The sequence below is a fragment of the Erinaceus europaeus genome, chromosome 23 (genome assembly GCF_950295315.1).
Source record: "Erinaceus europaeus chromosome 23, mEriEur2.1, whole genome shotgun sequence".
Classification (NCBI taxonomy): Eukaryota; Metazoa; Chordata; class Mammalia; order Eulipotyphla; family Erinaceidae; genus Erinaceus; species Erinaceus europaeus.
In genome coordinates, this window is record NC_080184.1 from 10,918,150 (window position 1) to 10,941,635 (window position 23,486).

The 23,486-nt window shown below is 41.3% G+C and overlaps 1 pseudogene; it reads right to left on the minus strand.

The window, feature by feature from the left end:
• Positions 1 to 413: 413 nt before the first annotated feature.
• LOC103116126 (vomeronasal type-2 receptor 116-like) lies at positions 414 to 23,486 on the minus strand (annotated as a pseudogene).

Consider the following 23,486-nt stretch of genomic DNA (forward strand, 5'->3'; position numbering starts at 1 on the left):
TTTTTCTGCCTCTGTGGTTACTGCTGGAATTCGGTGCCTGCATGAAAACACCTTTCTCCTTCCCCAGTGGCCAACTTCCTTCCTCTCTTTCTTTCTTTTTTTTTTTTCCTTTCTTTCTTTCCTTCTTTTACTAGAGGGAAGAGCAATAGAGAGGGAGTTGGGAGAGGGGGAAAAGAAGAGAAAGAAAGACACCTGCAGCACTGTTTCGCCATTCATGGAGCTTCCTTCCCTGAAGGTGGGGCAGTAGTGGCTTGAACTGGGTCCTTGTACATAGTAACTTATACACTCTACCAGGGATACCTCCTTTCTGATTGTGTGTGTGTGTGTCTGTGTATTTCTTCATCATTAGAACAGATGTTTGGTATGATTTAAATATTCCTGAATCTATTCACACATGTCTTCCAACATGTGTTTTATCTCTGAAGGAAATAGAAGAAGTAAAAATGAACATGCCTAATTTACACAGTTTGTTAAAAACTGATATCTACGGATATCAATCTGTTATTTTTTTATGAAGCTTTCTGGCTGACTCATGGTAATTCCACACATAATTATAAGAAAATATAGATACTGGGAGTCGGGGGGCGGTGGCGCAGCGGGTTAAGCACACGTGGCGCAAATCGCCAGGACCTGCGTTAAGGATCCCAGTTCGAGCCCCCGGCTCCCCACCTGCAGGGGAGTCGCTTCACAAGCGGTGAAGCAGGTCTGCAGGTGTCTGTCTTTCTCTCCTCCTCTCTGTCTTCCCCATCTCTCTCCATTTCTCTCTGTCCTATCCAACAACAACGACATTAATAACCACAACAATGTTAAACAACAAGGGCAACAAAAAGGAAAGTAAATAAATAAATAAACTTAATTTTAAAAAAAAGAAAGAAAATATAGATACTGAGAAATAGGAGGTGACGCACCTGGGTAAGCACATGCAAGACAGTGTGAAAGGATCCAGGTTCCAGCCCCTGGTCCCCACTGGCAGGGTGGAAGCTTCATGAGTGGTGAAGCAGGGTTGCAGGCATCTCTCTGCCTCTTTCCCTCTCTCTATCACACCCTCCCCTCTTATTTTTTCTCTTTCTCCATCCAATAACAAATAACTAAAAATAAATGGTAAACATATTTTTAAAAACATTAACAAGAGGGGAGTCGGGCGGTAGCACAGTGGGTTAAGCACATGTGGCACAAAGCACAAGGACCAGCATAAGGATCCTGGTTTGAGCCCCCGGCTCCCCACCTGCAGGGAAGTCGCTTCACAGGTGGTGAAGCAGGTCTGCAGGTGTCTGTCTTTCTCTCCCCCTCTCTGTCTCCTCTCCTCTCTCCATTTCTCTCTGTCCTGTCCAACAATGACTTCAACAACAATAATAATAACCACTATAAGGCTAAAACAACAAGGACAACAAAAGGGGGAAAAAATAGCCTCCAGGAGCAGTGGATTCACGGTGCTCACACTGAGACCCAGCAATAACCCTGGAGGCAAAATAAATAAATAAAATAAAATAACAAGATATAGATACTGCTAGCCAAAAATCATACAGTAAGTTCAGTTCAATAATAGAAATGATATAAAATATCACATTGGCTCACACATTGAAATCTTAAAATTGTGACAGGGACATATGGGATAAATGTTAAGACTTTATTTATTTTTTTTTAATTTTTTTTTCTTTTTTATTTAAGAAAGGATTAATTAACAAAACCATAGGGTAGGAGGGGTACAACCCCACACAATTCCCACCGCCCAATCTCCATATCCCACCCCCTCCCCCGATAGCTTTCCCATTCTCCATCCCTCTGGGAGCATGGACCCAGGGTCATTGTGGGTTGCAGAAGGTAGAAGGTCTGGCTTCTGCAATCGCTTCCCCGCTGAACATGGGCGTTGACTGGTCGGTCCATACTCCCAGTCTGCCTCTCTCTTTCCCTAGTAGGGTGGGTCTCTGGGGAAGCTGAGCTCCAGGACACATTGGTGGGGAAATGTTAAGACTTTATTTATCCTGGGGACTATTCTGGTTCTTAAAGAGTTCTTTTCAGGTCTCATCAGAATAATGTAACACCTGGGAGCAAAAATGCACACCAGGAGCACAGCACTGGAAGCCAAGGTCACCATGACCTTGCCCTGGGCACTGTGGTAAACAGGCAGAAAGGTGATGCAGATGCTGCAGAACACCAGCATGCTGAAGGTCAAGAACTTGGCTTTGTTGAAGGTGTCAGGCAGGTTCCGGACCAGGTAGGACAAGGAGAAGCTGACCAGGGCCAAGGAGCCCAGGTAGCCCAGCACACAGTAGAAGGCGGTGACTGAGCCCTTGTCACACAGCACGATGAGGTGTGTGGGCTCAGAGTGTGAGTCCACGTCAATGAAAGGAGGGGAGCTTCCCAGTCAGAGGCCACAGATGACCACTTGGATGAGAGTGCAGATGGGGATGACAGAGTTAGAGGTCCCCGACAACAGCAGCCACCTCACTGTCCCTTCCTGGGCTCAGGGCTTTGAATGCCAGAATCACAGTGATGGTTTTGGCCAAAACACAGGAAACAGCCAATGAAAACACAAGTCCAAATGTGACCTGTTGGAGGATGCAGATGACAGCGTTGGGATGGCCAATGAAGAGGAAGGAGCAGAGGAAGCAGAGGAAGAGGGAGATGAGAAGGGTATAGCTGAGAGTCCTGTTATTAGCCTTGACGATGGGGGTGTCTTGATGCTTCACAAAGACCCACAAGATGACAACTGTGAGTGCGGACAAGGATAAAGCTGTGCAGGCCAGAGCCATTCCTAAGGAATCTTCAAAGGCCAAGAAGGTCACCGACTTGGGGAGGCAGGCATTTCTTACTGGGTTTGCATATTCTTGACTGGAACACTGGTTACATTCATGTGCATCTGAAGGGGAAGGGGATGGACTTTATCAATAAAAACTCTCAGGAAGAGGGTGATGGTAGGTACACCTGGTTGAACATAGTATAAAGCGCAAGGACTGGCACAATGATCTAGGTTCTAGCTCCCACCCCCCACCTACAAGGTGAAAGCTTTACAAGCAGTGAAGCTGGTCTGCAGGTATTTCTCTTTAACTCTCTATCTTTACTTCCCTCTCCTCTTTCATTTTCTCCCTGTCCATGCAATAAAATGGAAAAATTGGCCGCCAGTACCACTGGATATATAAGGCTGGCAGTAAGCCCCAGTTGATAACCCTGGAGGAAAAATACCTTGAAATAAAACAAAATAAAATTCTTCATTTTAATAAGCAGAACTTTTGTATTTTTATTAGTTGTGCATAATGTCACACTCAAACGTCTAATCAAGATACACTGATTAATATTTTTCTATTTCTTATCCATGTAATATGCTTAAGGATGGTGAATAAGAAAGAGAGATTTTTTTACTTTATTTTAAAAAATTTATTACCTTTATTTATTTATTTAATAGAGAAAGCCAGGTGACCAGTTGGTGACACACTAGGTGAAATACGCACGGTATAGTGCACAAGGACCAGGGTTCAAACCCCTTGTTCCAGCCTGCAAGGGGAAACTTCACAAGCAGGGCTGTGGGTATCTTTCTGTCTCTTTCCCTCCCTCTGTCTTCTCCTCTGTCAATTTCTTTCTCTCTCTATCTGGTAATAAGATAATTAGTTAAACCAGAAATCAAGAGGGAAGAAGGTGATAAGAGAGAGAGAGAGAGAGAGAGAGAGAGAGAGAGAGAGAGAGATACATGTAGCACTGCTTTACCACTCGTGAAACCTTCCCCCTGCACATGAGAACCAAGGGCTCGAACGTGGGATCCTTCAATGCTGTAACATCCAGGAATGCATGAATTCACATGGGATCTTCAGCTTATAATGGGTTGTGTTTCACTGACATTGCAAGCAGTGATTTCTCAGTAACATCATTTACCAGAGGTTTTTATAATAATTGCACATCAGGCATGCATCTTTATAAACAGTTAGAGTGACATAAAGAAATTATCACCTTAAGGGTTTTAGGAATATACTTAAAATAGGCTTCCTAGCTTTTTCTAAAATGGAGACCCTAAGTCTCATCTGCTATGATTTTGCCTTTAGGTTCCTGATTATTAAACAATTTGTTTGCTTTATATCTTATAGCTATTTCAGTCACCAAGTTGCAGATGCTACCATGTCACCAACCTGACTTGCGTGGACAGATGACTTCACCAATGTGTCCTGGAACCTCACCTCCCCAGAGCTCTGCCCCACTAGGGGAAGAGAGAAACAGGCTGGGGGAACGGATCTACCTGCCAACATCAACTACAGAAGTCAGACCTTCCACTTTCTGTACCCCAAAATGATCCTGGGTCCATACTCCCAGACGGATAAAGACTAGGAAAGCTTCCAATGGAGGGGATGGGATATGGAACTCTGATGGTGGGATTTGTGTGTAAATGTACCCCTCTTATCCTATAGACTTGATGATTATTATTCAGTCAATAAAAAATATGAGACTAGTGTTTCTTCAGAACAAACATGGCATTGCTTTTAAATACATCAATGCTTAAATCTGAGTTCTGGTAGACCAGTATGTGTGAGGATCTTAGGGTAATGTCAGTTTCTTCCTATCTCATATGCACTTCATACATAATACCAGAACATAGGGGGCCAGGTGATGGTACACATGGTTGAGTGCACTTGTTATCATGTTTTAGGACCCAGGTTCAAGTCCATAGTCCCCACCTGCATGGGGGAAACTTCACATGTGGTGAAGGAGTCCTGCAGATACCTCTCTTTCTCTCTCCTTCTCTATCTCCACCTCCGTCTCAATTTCTCTCTGTCTCTATCCAATAAAGTTTTTAAAAACTGAATATAATATTTTAAAACAAAGACATATCAGAACACTGCTATCGAGTTGGGTAAAAGTATAAGTAGGAATGGTGTGGAAATAAGTAAAATAAAATCTACTTTCACAGATCTAACAGTTTTACACTATTGAAGAGACTTAATTAGTAGGCAATAAGAAAACCAAGATGTTTTAGGGCCAAATGGTAGAGCACCTGACTAAACACATACACACTACAGTACCCAAGGACCCAGGTTCAAGCCCCTGGTCCTCACCTGCAGGGGGAAAGCTTCTCAAGTGGTGAAGCAGGGCTGCAGGTGTCTCTCTGTCTCTCTCCTCCATCTCCCTTACCCTCTCAATTTCTCTCTGTCTCTACCCAATCATAAATAAATTAAATAAAATTATAAAAAAGAAAAACGAGGTGTTTAACAATAGGCCAGATGGATATACTGTAAAATTTGCAGAAAAATGGTTTTTGCTTTAGTCGGTCACCTAATTGACAAAGACCCACTCAGTTGATAATCGAGTGGAATGCAACGTGTCAACATGTCTGAGAGGTTACCTGAGGAAGGTTGACTTTTTCTGCTCAGTGGGGCCCACAAAGAAGGGAGCCCCTCTTCAGAAATTGCTTTTGCTAAAGACATATTCATACCATGCATAGAATCTTACACCTCAGAATTTTGACACTTGACCTCACTGAGACATCAGCTTTGTGAGAAGTCTCCAGTCAGACAAACCCTTTCATAGATGAGATCGCTAAATCCATGTAGCCTTTGTAGGGTAAATTGATAAGTAAAAGTATCAGTGGACCAAATATACCTATCCAAAAAGATCTGTGCACCTATGCTCATAGCAGCACAATTTGCAATAGCCAAAACCTGGAAGCAACCCAGATGTCCAACAGCAGATGAGTGGCTGAGAAAGTTGTGGTCTAGATACACAGTGGAATACTACTTAGCTATTAAAAATGGTGAATTCACCTTCTTCAACTCATCTTGGACGGAGCTTGAAGGAATCATGTTAAGTGAGATCAGCCAGAAAGAGAATAATAAGTATGGGATGATCTCACTCATGGACAGAAGTTGAGAAAGAGAACAGAAGGGAAAACACAAAACAGAACTTGGATGGGAGTTGGTGTATTGCACCCAAGTCAAAGACTCTGTGGTGGAGATGGGGGAGGGTTCAGGTCCTGGAGCATGATGGCAGAAGAGGACCTAGTGAGGGTTGAATTGTTATGTGGAAAACTGGGAAATGTTATGCATGTACAAACTATTGCACATGATCACAAATAAAGATTAATCAATCAATTAATTAATTAATTAATAGTGGAGAGGCCAGGTTGGGGAGCACCTGGCTTCTTCTTCTAGTGTTTGCCCTTCTTCCGTAGCTAGTCAACAGCGTCAGGTTGAAAGCTGTCAGGAGCTGCTTGTTGCTGGCTTGGAAAGTGACTGGGATCCATGTGGATTCAGTCGGCTAGGAAGGATCATCAGTTTCCCCCAATGAATGGCTAAGCACATATTTTACAATGTGAAAGGACCCAGGTTCAAGAGCCTAGTCTCACCTGCAGTGGGAAAGCTTCAGTAGTAGCAGGACTACAGCTGTCTCTCTGTCTCTCTCTCCCTATCCCCCCCTTCCTTTCAATTTCTGTCTGTTGCTATCTAGTAAATAAAGATAATTAAAAAAAAAAAAGAATGAGTGGAGAACCATGTTAAATGAGAACACAATGCCAATGTCCTTTGTTGTTGGCTTTTAAGAAGGAATGGATATCTGGGCAAGAGAGTAATCATTAGTAGTCATACCTGTTTCATTTGAGATCTCCCCATTTGAGCACAAAATACAAATAAAACAGCAGATGACACTTCCCTGTTGAACATGCTTGAATCCTGGACCACACCTCTGGGAACAGGAAGCCTGTGGGGGCTGAGACAGGAAGAAGAATATCTGATACTTTCCTACACAGATTAGAAGCTGTAAAGATGTGTCTTGATTTCCCCAGTAATATGACACCTTTCTTTATTTTTTAATTTTCTTAAATTGATTTCATAGATACAGCCAGATTATCAGGAGTGAAGGGGGATATATAAATTATATATATATATATACATATATATGAAAAAAAAAAAAAACAGAGAGACTCAGGAGCAGACCTGCTTCACCAGTCCTGAAGCTCTGCCCCTGCAGGTGGGGACTGAGAGCCAAAACCCAGGTCCTTGGGCATTGTAGCATGTGCACTCAACCAGGTGCACCCACACCTTTCCTCTTTGATATTGTGCCAAAAAACAAACAAACAAACAAACAAACAGGTAATACAAGCTTTCCAGCTCCACTATCTTGAGTTAATACTGTGAGGTATCTACACATTATTGTAAAATGAATCTCTAAAATCTTTCTCACCTTTTTTTTTTTTTAAAAAAAAGATTATTTATTTATTCTAGATATAGATAGAGAAATTGAGAAGGAAGTAGGAGGCAGGGAGGAAGAGGAGGAGGAAGAGGGAAATACTTGCAGCACTGCTTCACTGCCAATGAAGCTTCCCCCCTACAGGTGTTAACCAAGGTCTGAGACCTGGGCCCTTGTGCATGCTGATACATGGTACATGTATTAGCCTGGCCTCCCAGAAACTTTTTCTTTTCTTTTCATGGCATAGATAGGGAGAGAGAAAGTGAGACACATTCAGTACCACTTCACCGCTCTTGAAGCTTCTCCCCAGTGGGTGGAGACCCAGGGCTTGAACCTAAGTTTGAGCATGGTAACCTGTGCATTCTCACTTCACCTGACAAGGCTGAAATAATAAATATATTAGTTTTATAAAAGCTAAGAAATACTTAATTCGGGTTTTTCATTTCCATGACTTTGATGATCAGTGATGTTGAAACCTGTTTTTTTATTTATTTTATTATTTTATTTTTTTATTGGGGAATGAATGTTTTACATTCAACAGTAAATACAATAGTTTGTACATGCATAACATTCCCCAGATTCCCGTATAACAATACAACCCCCACTAGGTCCTCTGAATCCTTCTTGGACCTGTATTCTCCCCACCCACCCACCCCAGAGTCTTTTACATTGGTGAGACACGCCAATTCCATTTCAGGTTCTACTTGTGTTTTCTTTTCTGATCTTGTTTTTCAACTTCTGCCTGAGAGTGAGGTCATCCCATATTCATCCTTCTGTTTCTGACTTATTTCACATAATATGAATTTCTCAAGGTCCATCCAAGATCGGCTGAAAACGGTGAAGTCACCATTTTTTACAGCTGAGTAGTATTCCATTGTGTATATATACCACAACTTGCTCAGCCACTCATCTGTTGTTGGACACTTGGGTTGCTTCCAGGTTTTGGCTATTACAAATTGTGCTGCCAAGAACATATGTGTACACAGATCTTTTTGGATGGATATATTGGGTTCCTTAGGATATATCCCCAAGAGAAGAATTGCAGGGTCATAGGGTAGGTCCATTTCTAGCCTTCTGAGAGTTCTCCAGACTGTTCTCCACAGAGGTTGGACCAATTGACATTCCCACCAGCAGTGCAGGAGGGTTCCTTTGACCCCACACACTCTCTAGCATTTGCTGATGTTCCCTTTTCTGATGTATGACATTCTCACTGGAGTAAAGTAGTATCTCGTTGTTGTCTTTATTTGCATTTCTCTGACAATCAGAGACTTGGAGCATTTTTTCATGTGTTTCTCGGTCTTTTGGATCTCTTCTGTGGTGAATATTCTGTCCAAGTCCTCCCCCCATTTTTGGATGGGGTTATTTGTTGTCTTGTTGAGTTTGGCAATATATGTTGGTTATTAAACTCTTATCTGATGTATGGCATGTAAAGATCTTCTCCCATTCTGTGAGGAGTCTCTTGGTTTGGGTAGTGGTTTCTTTTGCTGTGAAGAAGCTTTTTAATTTGATGTAGTCCCATAGGATTATACTTGCCTTAGTTTTCTTTGTAATTGGATTCGTTTCATTGAAGATGTCTTTGAAATTTATGCAGAAAAGAGTTCTGCTAATATTTTCTTCTAAGTATCTGATAGTTTCTTGTCTAACATCCAAGTCCTTGATCCACTTAGAATTTACTTTTGTATTTGGTGAAATACAGTGGTTCAGTTTCATTCTTCTGCGTGTTTCAAGCCATTGTTTCCAACACCATTTGTTGAAGAGACTCTGCTTCCCCCATTGGATAGTCTGAGCCCCTTTGTCAAAGATTAGATGTTCATAGGTGTGGGGGTGAACACCTTTATTTAAGGTCATTGACAGCTGCAAAAATTGACATATGATTTTGATTGCTCAATCATTGAGCATCTTCCTTTATTCCTTTATCTGATGGGAAATTTACAGGAGTGACCTCCAAGTCATTAGGTTATGTAATTTCTCCTTTTTTTTTTTTAATGCTTCCAGGATTACCACAGGGGCTTGGTGCCAGCACTACGAATCCACCGCTTCTGGTGGCCATGTTTTCCACTTGTTGGATAGGAAAGAGAAAAATTGAGAAAAGAAAGGAGATAGAGAGGGAGAAAGGAAGACAGACACCTGCAAACCTGCTTAACTGCCTGCGAAGTTACCCCCCATCCCCACTGGTAGGTAACAGAGGCTCAAATCCAGTTCCTTGCACATATTCTTGCACTTAGTACAATGGGTGCTTAACTGGGTGTTCCCCTCTTTTTTTTAGTGATTTAGTAATGATTAACAAAATTGTAAGATAATAGGGGTACAATTCCATACAATCCCCACCATCAGAGCTCTGTATCCCATCCCCTCCATTGGAAGCATCACTATTATTTATCCCTCTGGGAATATGGACCAAAATTCTTTAGGGGGTACAGAAGGTGGAAGGCCTGGCTTCAGTAATTGCTTCTCCACTGGACATGGATATTAGCAGGTGAATCCATACCCCCAGCCTGTTTCTCTCTTTCCCTAGTGGGACAGGGCTTTGGAGAGGTGAGGTTCTAGGACATATTGGTGAGATCATCTGCCCAGGGAAGTCAGAATGACATAATAGTAGCCTCTGCACCTTGGTAGCTAAAATGCGGTAAGATATAAAGCATTATTAATAACCAGAAACCCAAAGACAGGAATATAGCAAGTGAAATTAGTGGTCTTGGTGTAGGAAGAAGCGAGGGAGTCTATTTTAGGTATGTTCCTAAGAGCCCATAGCTTCACTAATTTTTGCTAAAATTAGTAAAGCATTTTACTAAGAGCATTGTTTAGAAAGATGACTAAAAGATGACTAAAAGCATTGTTTAGAAAGATGTTTTCATATATATATATATATATATATTTTAAATCAAAAACTACTGGGAGTTTTCAGGCAATACAGCAAGGTGTCAGGCTACAAAATCAATGTACAAAAATCAGTGTCATTTCTTTATGCAAACACTAAATCTGAAGAAGACATCCGGAAATCATTCCCATTCACGGTTGCAGCAAAATCAGAAAGTATTTCTATTCTTTTTTTTCTTTTTTTTCCCTCCAGTTATCTTTGAGACTCTGTGCCAGTACTACAAATCCATTGCTCCTGGAGGCTATTTTTTTCCCATGTTGTTGCCCTTGTTTTTGCCCTTGCTGTGGTTGTTATTGTTATTGTTGTTATTGCTGTCACCGTCATTGGATAGGACAGAGAGAAAGTGAGAGAGGAGGGGAAGACAAAGAGGAGGAGAGAAAGATAGACATCTGCAGACCTGCTTCACCACTTGTGAAGCGACCCCCCTGCAGGTGGAGAGCTGGGGGCTTGCAACAGGATCCTTATACTGGCCTTATTATGAAGACAATTCATACAGGTTACACCAAATCACATTCCCATGGAAAAGTAGGTCAGAGTACATCATCGCTGGATACTTTCTGGCAATTTTTCTTGGCAACCAATCTGAAGTAGGATAGTCTCGCTAGTGTGAGTTGTTATCTTCCTGCGTTTTTTTAAATTTTATTTTTCTGTGTATAATGTGCAATGCACTTTGATCAAGAAGTCATGAGAGTAGTTGTCCTTTTGCAATTCCTGATATTTTTTCAACATTTCTCTGCTAAGCATATTGATGGTACAGATATATGACCTTTTTTTTTTAATTTTTTTTTTATTAAAGAAAGGATTAATTAACAAAACCATAGGGTAGGAGGGGTACAACTCCACACAATTCCCACCACCCAATCTCCATATCCCACCCCCTCCCCTGATAGCTTTCCCATTCTCTATCCCTCTGGGAGCATGGACCCAGGGTCATTGAGGGTTGCAGAAGGTAGAAGGTCTGGCTTCTGTAATTGCTTCCCCGCTGAACATGGGCGCTGATTGGTTGGTCCATACTCCCAGTCTGCCTCTCTCTTTCCCTAGTAGGGTGTGTCTCTGGGGAAGCTGAGCTCCAGGACACATTGGTGGGGTAATGAAATTGTTTCTTATATTCCTCATTTGTTTAAGGAGATAACTCTTCCTTTAGTTTCCATGTTACTGGTCCTGTATATTAATGGCATTCAAATATATAACTGTGTATTTCTATTGATGTTGTGTTTTTGTTTTAACTATTTATATACACTAAAATTAAACCAAGACATCAGAACGCTTTTATTTGTACATCACATTGCAATATCTTTGGGATTTTTAGAATTTTTTAATATTTATTTATTTATTCCTTTTTGTTGCTCTTGTTTTATTGCTGTAGTTATTGATGTCATTGTTGTTGGATAGGACAGAGAGGAATAGAGAGAGGAGGGGAAGGCAGAGAGGGAGAGAGAAAGACACCTTCAAACCTGCTTCACTGCCTGTGGAACGACTCCGCTGCAGGTGGGGAGCCAAGCGTTAGAACCTGGAGCCTTATGTGGGTCCTTGTGCTTTGTGCTGCCTGCTCTTAACCTGCTGCACTACAGTCAGACTCCCTGTCTTTGGGTTTTTACTACTCTACTACAAGACTTTGCAATGCATTTAAATATATTTGTATATTACTATAGTATCTGTTATACCTTTAAGCATTTTTGCCTTTAAATATGGTTATCATTGGTATATGGCATGATTATAAAAATCAATATACATGACACACATGATGTAAAGTAAACACAATACTGAAATAAAAGTGTGTAGATGCAAATAGGAAGAGAAAGAAAGGAAGGGGGAGGTGGGCGGTAGCACAGCGGGTTAAGCGCATGTGGCGCAAAGCGCAAGGACCGGCATGAGGATCCCGGTTCGAGCCCCCAGTTCCCCACCTGCAGGGGCGTCGCTTCACAGGCGGTGAAGCAGGTCTGCAGGTGTCTGTCTTTCTCTCCCCCTCTCTGTCTTCCCCTCCTTTCTCCATTTCTCTCTGTCCTATCCAACGACCGCAACAATGGCAACAATAATAATAACCACAACAACGATAGAACAACAAAGGCAACAAAAGGGGAAAAAATGGTCTCCAGGAGCAGTGGATTCGTGGTGCAGGCACTGAGCCCCGGCAATAACCCTGGAGGCAAAAAAAAAAAAAAAGAAATAAAGAAATAAAAAAAGAAAAGAAACGAAGGGAGAAAGAAAGAAAAATGTGTGTCATGTACCACCAATTGTGATTTATTTTTTAAATTTCTATTTATTTATTATTAGGTAGAGACAGAGAGAAACTGAGAAGGGAGGGGAAGATAGAGAGGGAGAGAGATCAATAAACTATATGGATACAGAATTACATTTGCTCTTAAACCGTCTTTATATTTCCTCAGGATAGACATACAAAACTATGATTGTGGGACTGAATAGTGGTGCACCTGGTTGAGTGCATGTTATAATGTGTAAAGACTCAGGTTCGATCCCCTGGTCCCCACCTTCAGAGGGGAAAGCTTTGTAAATGGTGAAGCAGTGTTGCAAGTCTCTCTCTCTCTCTCTGTCTCCCTATCACTCCCCTTTTCCCTCTTGATTCCTGGCTGTCTCTATCCAATAAATAAAGCTAATAAAAATATTTTATTGTATTTACTGCTGATTGTAAAATGCTAATACCCCAATAAAGAAATTTAAAATATATATTTATATTTTTAAAAAGTATCATGGGATTCAGGCTGTAGAGCTGCGGGCTTCTTCTTCTTCTTCTAGCGTTTGCCCTTCTTCCGTAGCCAGTCAACAGCGTCAGGTTGAGCCTGATGTCAAGTTTCGAGACCTCCTTTGAATCTGGAGAGGTGGCAGTCGTGGACTATGTGGGTCATAGTCTGTCTGGAGCCGCAGGGGCAGTTCGGGTCGTCTCTGGCTCCCCAGCGATGGAACATAGCGGCGCACCGGCCATGGCCTGTTCGATAACGATTGAGGAGGGCCCGATCATAACGTGCCAGGTCAAAGCCGGGTTGATGCTTGCAGGGGTCTGTGATGAGGTGTTTGTTCTTTACCTCAGCTGACTGCCAACTCTGTTTCCAAGAGTCTGGAACAGAGAATTTCAGTGTAGGCGTAGGGGACCAGATTGGGTGACAAGACGTCAAGCATTGGGCAGGGTGGGTGAAGATATCCGCGTATATTGGCAGGTCCGGTCGAGCGTAGACGTGGGAAATGAACTTAGATGATGCCGCATCCCAACGAATATCTGGCGGGGCGATGTCGCTAAGAACTGGCAGCCATGGAACCGGGGTGGAATGGATGGTTCCAGAAATTATCCTCATGGAGGAATATAATTTGGAATCGACCAAGTGGACATGGGGGCTACGGAACCATACTGGGGCACAGTATTCTGCAGTGGAATAGCATAATGCCAGAGAGGATGATCATAGTGTGGAAGCGCTCGCGCCCCATGAGGAGCTGGCCAGTCTTGCAATGATGTGATTCCTCGCGCCCACCTTTGCTGCAGTTTTTATGAGATGTTCGTGAAATGACAGGGTGCGATCGAGAGTAACGCCAAGATAGACTGGCTGGGCTTCATACCGGATTCTCGTATCGCCAAGCTGCACATTAAGCTCACGTGAGGCCGAGGCATGGTGTAGATGGAAAACAGATGATACCATTTTTGCACTGCTAGGGATTAGTCGCCATTTTTTTACAGTAATCAGATATCAGAGACATGTCTTTCATGAGTGTTTAAGCACACATGACACAAAGCACAAGGACCTTCATAAGGATCCCTGTTTGAGCCCCGGGCTCCCCACCTGTAGGGGGGTCATTTCACAGGCAGTGAAGCAAGTCTGCAGGTGTCTTTCTATCCCCCTCTCTGTCTTCCCTTCCTCTCTCCATTTTCTCTCTGTCCTATCCAACAACAACCACACCAATAACAACAATAATAATAACCACACCAACGATAAAACAACCAGGGCAACAAAAGGGAAAAAAATAGCCTCCAGGAGCAGTAGATTTGTGGTGTAGGCATTGAACCCCAGTAATAACCCTAGAGGCAAAAAAGCCCCAACAAACTATTGTAATGTTATATTGTATATTATATATTCTATATAAGATACTATACTTGATCTTAGCCAAAATGCTGAGAAAAAAAAAATATATATATGGAGCAAGAAGGGTGAATGTGTAATTCAGGTGTCTTTCTTTCATTATTATCTTTATTAATTTATTGGCTAGAGACAGTCATAAGTCTAAATGGAAGGGGATGATAGAGGAGAAAGAGAGACACCTAAAGCCCTTCTTCCCCACTCGTGAAGCTTTCCCCCTGCAGGTGGGGATTGGGGGCTCGAACCTGGGTCCATGAGCATTGTAACATGTGCACTCAACCAGGTGAGCCACCAATTGGCCCCTATAGTTCAGGTGTCTTTATCTCCTTTTCACTTTCCCCTTTCAATCTCTATCCAAAATTTTGAAAGTAGTTAAAGAAACAGAGGACAATCCAAGATGGACAGGGCTCTACAATCCTCAATTTGTTGGCTAATGACCATGTCGGAATCACATGAATTTTTCATAATTATGGCCTCAATGGAGAATAAAACATGCAATACATAATATAAATAAAACTATAGAGAAAGAGAAGGGAAGACATGAAACAGAAGACAAGATGATGAAATAAAATATGGCATCCACAGGAAGAAGTAACAGGTTTTGATGAAAGGTCAGAAAGAGAAACCCTGCGGGCTGGGTGTTGGCTCACTTTGTGAATTGCAAAGATCTAGTTTCAAGCGCCCACTCTCCACCTGTGTGTGGGGGGGGAGGGGAGAGATCACTTCCCAAATGGTGAAGGAGGTCTGCAGGTATCTATCTTTCTCTCTCTCTCTCTACTATTCCTCTCTCAATTTTTTTCTGCTCTATCCAATAAAATGTCAAAAAATGACTGCCAGGAGCAGTGGATTTGTAGAACTGGCACTGAGCCCCAGTGTCCAGTAATAACCCCAGAGGCAGAAGGAAAAAAAAAAAAGAAGAAATGAAAAACAACTCCCATAGATGTTAGGAAACTTTTCCAGGACTTCCAGAGGGAGAGCTACGAGCAGCAACAGATCTCTCTCTCCTCTCCCGGATAAACTAGGAATACCAAAGGAGACCACCCGGGACCTAAACAAGACAGGACTAGAATGACCACAGGAACCCACTAAATCACCGGTGAGTACAAGCACGTGTGGCTGGTGACAGAGAGGATTGTAGGGAGAGATTAAATGACGGCTAACAGTCCAGCAGTTTATCAGTTGATACACCACCACCAGTCTGCTCCACCAACAAGGAAACAGCTGAAGGGAGGAAAGGACTCCCCAGAGACTCACCAAGTGCAACTCTGAGTCTCCATTGCTACTGCCCTCAGAATCTAGAGCAGCGACAGGGATGGACACCAGGGGACAGAGATCTAACCAGGAAACTCAGGAGAAGACCTATACCTCAGTGGCATAGCTGTGGGGCTGTGAAAGTCTCTTTGCATAACCACTGAACTTTCTCTGCCACACCCTGCCTTATCCCTTGGTCAGGAGTCAGTGATTAAGCTAAAAAGCCTATTAATAGTTTAAAAGCCTACAGACTCCCATAGTCTATAGGGAAGGAAAAAAAAAAGAGGCTTTTAAACCACTGAACTCCAACTCAGGGATTAAAATACTATTGAAACAACTGTTAACTTCCACCACTGTGAACCCTTTAATTAACTTACTTAGAAACAACTCAATCCAGGCAATAGTAATCAGTAATTTGAAAAGTACTGAGAGAGGGAACTCATAACATAATATGTAAAATAGTTAAAACGACAAGAAGAAATATTGGAGACTCAAACCAGGACAAGAGTCCAGCTAAAAGTCCCCAGAGGCTGAAGCACAAAATAACGAGTTCAACATCCAAACACTAGCTAAAGAAATAATCACAGGAGTGAGTAAAGAATTTGAAAAAATTGTAATCAGAAATACAGGAACAACAAATGAGACTATGGAAGAAAATACTAATTATCTCATGGTTATTAGAGACCTTAAAGCTGAAATTGCTGAGCTAAGAATGCAACAAGCTGAACAAGCTAAAACAGTATCAGAACAGGGAAACAAAATAGATGAACTCCAGAAAACAGTAGAGGGCAGAGAGAATAGAATCAATGAGACTGAAGACAGAATTAGTAAGATCGAGGACAAATTAGAGACCACTAAAAAAGAAGTAAGAGATCTCAAAAAGAGATTAAGAGATGTTGAAAACAACAACAGAGACCTATGGGATGACTTCAAAAGAAACAATATACGCATTATGGTCATACCAGAGGAAGAAAGAGAAGGAGAGGAAGAAAGCATTCTCCAGGCCATAATAGCTGAAAACTTCTCTAGTCTAGACAACATCAAAGACATAAAGATTCAAGAAGCCCAGAGGGTCCCAAACAGAATTAACCCAGACCTAAAGACACTGAGACATATCATACTTAGAATGGTAAGGAATAAGGATAAAGAAAGGATCCTGAAGGCTGCAAGAGAAAAACAAAGAGTCACCTACAAAGGAAAACCCATAAGATTAGCAACAGACTTCTCCATACAAACATTACAGGCCAGAAGATAATGGCAAGATATCTATCGAGTGCTCAATGAGAAAGACTTTCAACCAAGAATACTATATCCTGCTAGACTGTCATTCAGACTAGATGGAGGCATCAAAACCTTCTCAGACAAGCAACAGTTGAAGGAATCAACTATCACCAAGCCTGCCCTGAAAGAATTTCTGAAAGGTCTCCTATAAACAATCAGACCACCATAAATAGGACATATATCAGACACTCTAAAACTCTACAAGAATGGTATTAAAATATCTTCAATCTTTGATATCAATAAATGTCAATGGCCTGAATTCACCTATTAAAAGACACAGAGTAGGAAGATGGATCAGAAAATACAACCCATCAATATGCAATATGCAACCCATCAATACAAACACAGACTTAAAGTGAAAGGATGGAAAACTATCATACAAGACAATGGCCCACAAAAAAAAAAGGGCAGGAACAGCTATTCTCATATCTGACACAATATACTTTAAAATAGATAAGATTAAAAAAGATAGGAAGCCAGGTGGTAGCGCAGCGGGTTAAGCACAGGTGGCGCTAAGCGCAAGGACCGGCATGAGGATCCCAGTTCGAGCCACCAGCTCCCCACCTGCAGGGGAGTCGCTTCACAGGCGGTGAAGCAGATCTGCTGGTGTCTGTCTTTCTCTCCTCCTCTCTGTCTTCCCCTCCTCTCTCCATTTCTCTCTGTCCCATCCAACGACGACGACATCAACTACAACAACAATAGAAAGAGACAACAAGGGCAACAAAAGGGAAGATAAATAAATAAAAAAACTACAAAAAAAAATTTAAAAAATATTTAAAAAGATAGAAATGGACACTACTTAATGCTCAGAGGATCAGTCAATCAAAACAATTAACATCTATGCACCCAAAGAGAAGCCATCTAAATACATCAAACACCTACTGAAAGAGCTACAACAATATATTAACAGCAACACGGTCATAGTAGGGGACTTCAACACTCCACTCTCTCAACTTGACAGATCATCCAGGCAGAAAATCAATAAAGACATAAGGGAGCTAAATGAAGAGATAGATAAATTAGAACTATTGGACATTTTCAGAGTCATTCATCCCAAGAAACTGGAATACACATTTTACTCAAATCCACATGGGTCATTCTCAAGGATAGACCATATGTTAGGCCACAAAGACAGCATCAGAAAATTCAAGAGTATTGAAATCATCCCAAGCATCTTCTCAGATAGCAGTGAATTAAACTAACACTTAACAATCAACAAAAGATTAGTAACAGTCCCAAAATGTGGAAGCTCAACAGTACACTTCTTAACCACCTCTGGGTCAAAGAGGAAATCAAGGAAGAAATCAAAATGTTTCGAGAATGAAGACACAAGCTATCAAAACATTTGGGACACAGCTAAGGCAGTACTAAGAGGGAAGTTCATAGCTATACAAGCACACATTAGGAAACAAGAAAATGCACAAATAAACAGTTGATTGCACATCTTAAAGACCTAGAAGAAGAAGAACAAAGGAACCCTAAAGCAACCAGAAGGACAGAAATCACTAAAGTTAGGGCAGAAATAAATAACATTGTGAATAAAAAAAAACATACAAAAGATCAATGAAAGTAAATGTTGGTTCTTCGAAAGAGTGAACAAAATCGACAAACCTTTAGCCAGACTGACAAAACAAAAAAGGAAGAAGACCCAAATAAATCAGATACTAAATGAAAAAGGAGTTATCACAACAGACTGCAGAAATTCAACATATCATGCGAGGCTTCTATGAACAACTATACGCCACCAAGCTAAAGAACCTGGAAGAAATGGACAATTTCCTAGATACCTACCAACTTCCAAAACTAAGTAAAGAGGATGTAGATTACATGAACAGGCCCATCAAAGCTAATGAAATTGAAACAATTATCAAAAATCTCCCCAAAAATAAAAGTCCTGGACCAGATGGTTTTACAAATGAATTCTACAAAACCTTCAAAGAAGAACTAAAACCTCTACTTTCAAAAGTCTTCCAGAAGATTGAAGACAGTGGAATACTCCCTGCCAACTTCTATGAAGCCAACATCACCCTGATACCAAAAGCAGACAGGGACACAACCAAAAAAGAAAACTACAGACCAATATCTCTGATGAACATAGATGCGAAAATATTGAACAAAATTCTAGCCAACTGGATACAGCAGTATATCAAAAAGATTGTTCATTATGACCAAGTGGGGTTTATCCCAGACATGCAAGGTTGGTTTAATATACGTAAATCAATCAATGTGATCCATCACCACATCAACAAAATCAAGACCAAAACCACATGGTCATATCAATAGATGCAGAGAAAGCCTTTGACAAAATCCAACATCCATTTATGATCAAAACACTACAAAAAATGGGAATAGATAAATAAATAAAAAGAGTTTCTGTGAAAAGGAGATAGCTTTTTTTCAAGGTGCACTGTATTAAACAGGCAGGGGGGATGGCCTTTTACACTGTCTCGTGGGTATACATGTAAGACTAGTTCTCAGATGAGTTCATTGTCACCACCTGCAGTCTGCAGTCCTTTACTGACTGAACCTGAAGAGATCCCTCCCCAACTTGCTTGTGATCCCATCCAGTAGTAATTTTAATGAACACATGTAAAAAGTAACCTGACAATACTAGTTTGTTTGTTTTTGTCCTGAGCCTGTCATCTGATATGTGGGTGGATCCAAGTAATTGTCTGGGGAGATGATGTCATAACTGGAAATAGGACCAGAAATCTGGATCAGGGAAGAGAGTAGCTCCCAAATATGGGAAAGGTTTATAAATATTATTGACTGTAAACCCCATCGATTTGATCTGATCTGACCTGGGGCCCATATTCAGCTTAGGAGCCTATGTGACCTCTGCATCCATGTAGATCTGAGCTCACATTTTGTGGTCATGAGTAGGAACATTCCAAGCTGTCCCTATTTTAGGACCCATCTTCCTCAGGTAGAGCATAGAGTATGTTGTTCAGCCTCCCTTCAGAGGATGGAACATTCTCTACCATTGTTGATCCACATTGAGGTCAAGGTCCTATGGTCAAGGCCCATAAAGGGGTCTACTGTGTTGTTCCTGATAGAGATAACCAGTGACAATGGGGAGAGGGATCTATTCAAGATCTATGCCCATCATGTCTGTTTGGGAATCTCAGGACTCCCTAAGGTCCCAGCTGATGCGGTGGCCTGATAGTGAGTAAAGTGTCATGGGCTCTTTGGAATATAACTAAAATAGAACTACTATTTATCTACCAAATGGAGGCCCCCTAACTCTTTATATGAACTATTCCAGCCTTTAGGTTCATGATTATTAAACAATTTGTTTGGCTCTATATGTTAACTCTTTTATCAGCCACCAGGTTCCAGATGCTAACATGATGCCAACAGGACTTATCTGGGCAGACAACCCCACCAATATGCCCTGGAGTCCCGCTTCCCCAGAACTCCACCCCACAAGGGAAAGAGAGAGACAGGCTGGGAGTATGGATTGAGCGAGCTGCCAACATCCATGTTCATCAGAGAAGCAATTACAGAAACAGACCTTCCGCCTTCTGCATTTCACAATGACTCTGCATCCATACTCCCAGAGGAATAAAGAATAGTAAAGCTATCAAGGGAGGGGAGGGAATATGGAGTTCTGGTTGGGGGAATTGTGTGGAGTTGTACCCCTCTTATCCTCTGTTGTTTTTTTTTTCTTTTTTGTCAGTATATCCTTTTTATAAATAATTTTTTTAAGTAACCTGGCATCAGCATAGGCAGTACTAATGCAAAACAATACTTCCAAGTATCCCAACTATGCCCTGGGTTAGCAAGGTTAAACTTTTCTCCAGTCTCTATACCAAGATCACCACTATTGGGAAACCAACTATATATAGCTAAGGTTGTGAATTTGATTTGAACAAAATGCCATGTATTTAGATTGAAAATGAAGGAGGTAGCAAGGATTCAGAGAACGCACAGGCTCCTGTGCTAAATATGAATAGACATAGACCCTAGGTCAGATCGATGCGGTTAACAGTATTTATATACGTTTCCCATATTTGGGAGCTACGCTTTGCCCTGATTCAGCTTTCTTAGTCTTATTCTCAACTCTGACACCATCTTCCCAGAGTATTCTAGTCCACTGTCATGTTAGCTATGGGATTCAGGAAAAAAATAATAAAGTCATGGGCCCCTTGGAATATACATAAAATAGATTTCCTAGTTTCTTCCAACATGAAGACATCAAATCTTATCTGCTATACCCTTATATTTAAGTTACTAATTGTTTAGCAATTTGTTCTGCTTTATATTTTTATGTTTTTAAGCCACAAAGTTGTACATACTACCATAATGTCATCCTGACTTCCCTGGGCAGAAGACCTCACCAATAGATCCTGGAACCTCACCTCTCTAGAGCCCTGACCCACTAAAGAAAGATAGGAAAATGCTTGGGGTATGGCTAGACCTGCCTATGTCCATGTCTAGTAGAGAAGCAATTACAGAAGCCAGATCTTTCACCTTATGCACCCCATGATGATTCTGGGTCCATGCTCCCAGAGGGATAAAGAATAGGTGGAGGGCTTAGAATGTGGAACTTGGGTGGTGGGAACGGTATGGAATTGTACCCCTTTTATTCCATAATCTTATCAGTCATTATTAAACCACAAATAAAATTTTAAATTGAAGGGTTTGAAAGCTTTGCAAAGAAAAAAATACACAATAAGGCTATTAATTAAAGAAGATAAAGAATTTAGCCATATTATTTTTCATGATACCTTGTTCACTTCATCTCCTAAGTAAATCATTTTTTATTCAGTTTATTCAGAAATGGAACCCTCCTGAACTGCTGTTAGGGATGTAAATTTGCCCAAGCCCTGTGGAGAGTAGCCTGGAGAACTCTCGGAAGGCTAGAGGTGGACCTACCTTTTGACCATACAATTCTTCTCCTGGGAATATATCCTATATTTATAAGGAATATAAGGAACCCAACACAATCATCCAAAAAGATGTGTGTACACTTGTGTTCATAGTAACACAATTTATAATAGGTAAAACCTGGAAGCAACCCAGGTGTCCAACAACAGGTGAATGGCTGAGCAAACTGTGGTCTGTATACACAATGAAATACTACTCAGCTATTAAAAATGGTGAATTCACCTTCTTCATGTCATCTTGGATGAAGCTTGAAAAAAAAAATCATGGTAAGTGAGACAAGTCAGAAACAAAAGGATAAATATGGGATGATTTCACTCATAGGCTGTAGTTGAAAAACAATATCAGAATGAAAAACACTAAGTAGAACTTGGTGTGGAGTTGGTATATTGCACTACAGTAAAAGACTCTTGAGTAGAGGGAGAGTTCAGGTCTGTTTTGACCCCAACAGGAGTTTGGGATTATTAGCATATGAATGGCATCACCCTGAAGCAGAACAGACAGAGAAGGGAAGGTATAAAAGTACGGGACTGGGAGTCCGGCTATAGAGCAACAGGGTTAAGCGCAGGTGGCGCAAAGCACAAGGACCAGCATAAGGATCCCGGTTCGAGCCCCGGCTCCCCACCTGCAGGGGAGTTGCTTCACAGGCAGTGAAGCAGGTCTGCAGGTGTCTTTCTCTCCTCCTCTCTGTCTTCCCCTCCTCTCTCCATTTCTCTCTGTCCTATCCAACAACGACAACAACAATAATAACTACAACAATAAAACAACAAGGGCAACAAAGGGAATAAATAAATAAAATAAATATTAAAAAAAAAAGTACGGGACTTTGATCAGGTCCCTCTTTTTGGCTGCAGCTTCTTCTCCTTCTTCTTCTCCTCAACGGAGGTGCCCAGGTATTCGCCATGGCTACTTCTCCTAGGAACTGAACACGTGTGACTCTGCTAGCCGATAAACTTTTAGACCCCTCTATAGCCATGAACAACCTTCACCAGAGCTGATAATTATTTATCTTATGAGACTAAACTTTTGATAACTGTACTCAGACTTTATGGGCCTAGCGTTCTCTTAAACTTGATGATAATTGGTTATTTTGCCTTTTACCTGTTTCACCCTAATATACCTTGTATTGTTTAAACTAGTTCCCAGCTCCCTGCTGTGAATCCTTTTAAGCACCACAGCAGCCCCCAGAAACATCTTTTTAAGTTAAATTATAACACAGGTCCTGGAACATGATGGTCAAAGAGGACATAGTGGGGGTTGTATTATTCTGTGGAAAACTGGAAAATGTTATGCATGTACAAACTACCTTATTTTACTGTCAAATAAACCATTAATCCCCAATAAAGTTCCTTTTTTTAAAAAAAATAGCATCCTTTGATACCACACCAATTTACAGTATATAAATGAGAAAAAGGGGAGTCAGGCAGTAGCACAGCAGGTTCGAGCCCTCAGCTCCCCACCTGCAAAGGAGTTGCTTCACAGGTGGTGAAGCAGGTCTGAAGGTGTTTTCTTTCTCTCCCCGTGTCTTCCTCCTCCTCTCTTCATTTCTCTGTCCTATCTAATGACATCAATAACAGCAACAATAATAATACAACAATAAAAAACAAGGGCAACAAAAGACAAAAAATAAAATAAATAAATATAAAGGAGAAAAATAAGTAGGTCACACTTCATTACGATTAAGCTTTTCTGCTCTTTAAAATCTAGTAAAAAAGTGGTAATATACTGAGAAGGAGTGTCTGTACATTGTATTGATTCACACACTCAGAAAGACAGTGAATCACTTACTCACTAGCAGAAATTCGTTTTGGCTTGAGCAGAAAAGACAATTCTACTTTGGGTAGAACATGCAAGGAGTAGAGGGTGAAGAATCCATCCAGTACCACATCTCCATCCCGGTTGACATTAGGCTTCAGGAATAGAGGACAGTGAAATGTCCGCAT